Raw genomic sequence first — 6,000 nt, forward strand, 5'->3', positions numbered from 1 at the left:
ACAATTACGTTTTCTGATTTGTTTTTGGTGTATGTATGTGTATGTAGCACTACCCCCGGAGGAGCTGCTGTTTTTTTTTGGGTGGCATGTTACCTCTATTTCCTTGCCGTCTAGGGTATGAGATGAGAGCTAAGAAAAGTTGAATGTCCACACCTTGCACTTCTTTTTCTAAGATTAATTTGCTGAACTTGGTAAAAGAGTAAAATAAGTAGTTGAAGAGGTGGAAGGGTAACAGGTAATAGGTTCAGGTGCATAAGCTCAATCGGGAAACACTCCTGCTTCCAGTAACACAGCTTTTGTCGCCACTCTAGCCAGAGTGGGTTTTGCGCACCCGGACAGGTTTCTCTCACTAGCCTAGCAGCCGGAATGGCGCACTGAAAATGGTACAGTCTCTGCTACAGACCTTCCCACAGGTGGAGATATTTTCGGTCCAAAATCCTCGTAGCACAGGATTCAGCACCCGGAAGTTCAAGGCCTCTCCTGAGATACCAGCCTCGTGCTTGGTGCTCTCCAAGATAGGTTCTTCATCGAGTGTCTTACTACCTCCAGGACAGACAGCACAGGACCACTCTGCAAACATAGACCCAGTCTGACCACTGGGCCCACTTATGCCGCGTACACACGATCAGTCCATCCGATGAAAACGGACCGATGGACCGTATTCATCGGTTAACCGATGAAGCTGACTGATGGACCGTCGCGCCTACACACCATTGGTTAAATAACCGATCGTGTCAGAACAGGGAAACGTAAGACACGTACGACGGCACTATAAAGGGAAAGGACAAAACCAATGGCGCCACCCTTGGGGCTGCTTTTGCTAATTCCGTGTTACCGCGTGTTAGTAAAAGTTTGGTTAGAGCCGATTCGCGCTTTTCAGTCTCCGTGCTTTGCAGATCGTTTTCTCGGGTTCAGTTTGTTCTTGTGGGTTTGTATTTGTCATTCAGTGCTTGCAGTCAGGTCATATCTGTTTTGCAGTGCGTTCCTGTCCGCTCGTATCTGTTTTTCAGTGCGTTCATTACAGGTCTTGCTGTATTTAGGTGCTTTCTGTTTTAAGTGCGTTCTGACCAGCCGACTGGTTTGAAGTCATGTTGGAGGCGCGTTCTCATGCTCGAGTTCGTGCTGCATATGGGCTGTCTTCTGCAGTTCATGTTGTAGCTAGATCTGTGGCAGTGAACAGGGCGAGGAGGAGTTCATGGGCCAATAATTGGTTGCGCCAGCATGACCAATTCTCTCATATGCCTCTGCTTAGAGAAATCCAGGAGACATGACGGACCCCAGAAATGACGGACCCCATTTTCCACCGTCTTTTAGATCTTCTGTCCTCCTTTATAACGAGGCAGGACACTGTGATGCGCCATCACGGCCGAGCAGAGGCTTATTGCCACGTTGAGGTACCTGGCGACTGGGAGGAGCCTGCAGGACCTCAAGTTCTCGACAGGCATCTCCCCCCAGGCGCTGGGGATCATCATACCGGAGACGTGTTCTGCCATCATCCAAGTGATGCAGGAGGACTATATTAAGGTAAGTTTTCTCCTTTCACATCACAATCTATGTCTTTAATGTATGTTAATGTCTTGTTTTTCTTGCATTATTCCCTAATTACCCTGATTGTAATATGCTGTTAATGTCCCCTTTTTCCCCATGCATGTTGTAAGCTTTGAATGGTCCTTTTGTGGCCTACATGCATCTTTCCCTTCACTAACCTGTCCATCATGCTATCCTAGGCCCAAACACACCTAGCCTATTCTGTTTACAACCAGATTTTTGTCTGCTCCATTGTAGTTCTGCCCCCCCCCTTAAAATGTGTCCCAATGTATTTTTGCTCATTCAATTTAGGCAGAGTGCTAGAGGTTTTTTTTCTGGGCCTAAACTCAGCTAGAACCCCCCCCCCCCCCTTAAAATGTGTCCCAATGTATTTTTGCTCATTGCTCATTAATGGCCCATCAGAGGGGTGAGGAGTCTGATAAGTGGGCCTTTTTTATTTTTGGCATGAAATACTCACTCCAATAATAAATGGTATACTGATGTTGGACAAGGATGTCTTTTTGTAATGTGATTGCAATGTTTATGTGCCAAAGTACTAATTTTTTTTTGTTTGACTCCACAGTTTCCTGCCACGCCACAAGAATGGCAGACTGTGGCTTCCCAATTTGCCCAGCGGTGGGGCTTTCCCGAACTGCGGAGGGGCAATAGACGGTAAACGCGTCTGAATAGTGCCGCCACCCCGTTCAGGGTCATACTATTATAACTATAAAGGTTTTAATAGTATTGTGTTGATGGCGGTGGTGTCGGCACAGTACGAGTTTTTGTATGTGGACGTGGGGAAGAACGGCCGGATGTCCGACGGCGGAGTGTTCGCGCACACGGCGTTCGCCCAATGTCTCCAGACTGGTGGCCTGGAACTGCTACAGGATGAAGAGAATGTGGAGGGACTCCCTTTCGTGTTTGTGGCGGATGAAGCGTTTGGACTGGGACCACACCTGATGAGGCCGTTTCCCCAAAGAACCCTCACCCCGGAGAGGAGGGTTTTTAATTACCGGCTGGCCAGAGCCCGGAGGGTTGTCGAGAATACCTTCGGGATAATGGCCAGCCGGTTCCGCCTGTTCCAGACAGCAATGAACATGGCGGAATATAAAATGAACACTGTGGTGTTTGCCTGTTGCATTCTGCACAATTTTTTGCGCAGGCATTCAGACACATATCTAACGAACATTGGGCCTGAGGCCGGACAACCATCACCGAACCTAATTGGCCTGAACACTGGTCGTACTGGCTTGGCCCCCCGAACTGCTCGTGATGCACGAGACAAATATGTGGAATACTTTGCGGGTAGGGGAGCCATTGCTATGCCAGACCACATTTATTTTTAATTAAAAAAATAAATAAAAATAATTTGATCTTTGAAATTACAGTTTTGTCATTCTTGCTTGGGTTTCTGTCATCTGTCTCCCTGGTTCTTCAACTAGTGCACTTGTAGTGCCAAATGTATTTTTCTGTTTTAGTAAATAACCACAATTGTCACAGTAATCACTCACTTTTTAAATGTACAAACTGGTTTTGAGCATCGAAAGAAGAAGCCACACACATGTTTTTTTCTGTGCACAACTTGTGCGTTTTTAAAAATTTCAGGTAAAAAAATGTATTTTTATTTTTTTGTGGCCTAAAACCAGGCTTTTTACAAACGAACAAATATCTACAAACAATGGAACTTGCAAAGGTCAACCTTATTAGAAACACATGTGATGGGGTAATGTCACCCCGGAACAAGCCAAAATTTTAAGATGCACACATTTTGAGAGGCAAAATGGGGTTTTGTATCCTGACCCATGCCACATGTGAACATGTGCAATCTGCCATCATGGGGGATCAATGGATGTGTTTTGGGGTTGCAAACCCTCCTTCTCACCTACTTGAGTAGCGAAGAAGGGGTTGCACTCACAAAGCACAGACAATAGATACCCTGTGATCGGAGATAGCACATGTTGACACACTGTGTGTATCTTCAAATTTTGGCTTGTGGATTATCCAGTGCAAATTTTGGCACATAACACAACATAGAAAAATGTTTGGGGGGGGGGGGTCAGTCTACTATATGGCCCATCATATCAATGATGTTTTTATATTTTTGTTCAATGACATTCATCCTATTCCTCATAATGTCCATTTCACTACTGCATTCCATTATTTCTTGTATCACAATTTTGGCACTAGCACTGGAGAAAGGTGTCCTAGTAGATGCTGTGATACCACCATGTTCATCCCCTAAAAAAAAAAATGGGTTTATTAGAAATGTGCAGGCCTACCTACATCTCTTCTTCCCTGTGAAGCTGTGGTGACAGACACTGACCTGTTGTGCTGATAATCTCCACCTCCCCTTGTTCCACACCTCCTTCTTCCACCTCCCCTTCTTCCATCTCTATTTCTTCCACCCCTCCTTGTTCCACACCTCCTTGTTCCACACCTCCTTCTTCCACACCTCCTTCTTCCAACTCTCCTTCTTCCACATCCACCTCCTCCACATGCTGAGGTCGGTGGTGTTTTTCCTGTCTGTGCTTTCTTGCCTCCTCCGAATGATGTCCTCTTCTTTCCCTTAATCAAATGACAAAAAAGGTATACTCAGCACACAGATATTGTAGGGCAGAAATAGAAAACATTGCTTGGATGTGGGGTACAATTGTCTGTTTGGGATCATTCCTAAAAACATCACTTTTGTTTTTCGGAGTTTTCCCAAGCTGGAATACTGACGCTTTCTGTCAAAGTGACACACATGGAGGCACCCCAAAAGTATCCTTTGTGTGAGACCATAATAAAAAGGTGATTTATGGGGGACACAAAGGTGATTATTATTCTCTCCTTTACACTGTGTAAATGAATCCGGTTTGCATTTCATATTCTATAAGGTCGAACAAACACATCAGTTTGCCAACAATGTTTATAAACGTTGGTTTACGCCAAATAGGCATGGCCACGTGTGCTTTTCCTGGATCTGCGAAAAACATCCGATTTTTAGTGGAACGATGTTTACTACGAACGGAAAATACTACACTTTGCCCAGTTTTAACCTGAAACTTGCCAAGTTCAAAACTACAACCAGGCCAAACAAGCACATGGAGAAAAACATGCAAAGATATAATAAAAAATAATTGCAACAAACACATGAAAAATACCTACTTTTCTCAATAATTTTCCTGATCTTCCTATACTGCTCTGGCTCCCGCAACTTCAGGTCAGACCACCTTTTACGGAGCTGCTCCTTGGACCTCCTGACCCCAAATTTATTGTAAAGATTCCTCGACTTTGTCCATTATTTGGGCCTTCCTCCGATTAGGGGTGTGGTATGGGCCATGATCGCCATCGTAATCTTTCCTCCACAGTATATCCACCATCTCCACCATCTCTTCAAGTGACATATTCGTGGCTTTGTAGCGTCTGGGCCTGGATCAGGAGGTTCCCGCCCCCGGGCTTTCCTCGTCGGGGCAGGATCTACCACGCACCTGTGACACCGCCATATTGTCGTCTCACAATGATTAGGGGCGTGGAATAGAGGAAAAGGTCCGTCATGGGCGGGCGAAGAGGGTGGTGTTTCATGCATGCGCGGGGTATATAAGGAGAACGACGTTACTACGTTGGTTACGCAGAGTCTGGACGAGCGGAAGTGACGACCGACTTAAACAAAGGTAAAAATGAGAATGGGGCCAGCAGAGGCCTATATAGACTTGAGTCATGGGATGGGGGTTTTATGTTGATTGGACCCTTGAGCAATTTTATCTTGGGGCCCCCCATGCAATTTTGCTCTCCATCTTCTCGGAGACATCTCCAATATATATATGCGAGACTCCAAAACCTCTTTATTTTACTGTGTATCAGATCAGGCAATGATTGTGATTGTTGGACAGAGGTAATTAAGTAGTGTATCATCTCATCAATGCTGAGGGGCATGATATCTACACATGAATGGTGCATTGATGAATGCTCTCATTACTTTTGAATATTTTAATGCCACTTATTTATTTACATGTAAACACAGGGTCTGCAGTTAAATCATCATTACACGACAATGGGGCAGAGCTGGGCAGCATTATAGTAGCAGCAGTAGACACTGTGTTTAAAGGTCAAAAGATTGTGATTAGGACGCGCCCCACTAGAGCCAGCTTGAATATTGCCCGTACCCTTCATAAACAGGGACTGATAGACATTTGGAGGGAGTTGAACCCAACTAAAAAGTATTTCACCCATTATTCAGCCCCTCATAAGCTTTACGCTAGAATTGACCATATTTTGGTTCCTCCTAATCTTATTCCCTCTACTACTAAGGCTACTATTACTGATACCTCCTGGTCGGATCACGCTATTGTCTGCTTGTCAGTGATGAATGCTCTTTCTAAATCTTCAGGAACTTATTGGCGTCTAAATGAATCCTTATTGAGCGACCCAGCAGTGTCCAAGGAGATAGAAAATTCCCTGAAAGAATACTTCATTCTAAACAATGTCGAGGAT

Source organism: Rana temporaria, chromosome 1 (assembly GCF_905171775.1).
Source record: "Rana temporaria chromosome 1, aRanTem1.1, whole genome shotgun sequence".
Classification (NCBI taxonomy): domain Eukaryota; kingdom Metazoa; phylum Chordata; class Amphibia; order Anura; family Ranidae; genus Rana; species Rana temporaria.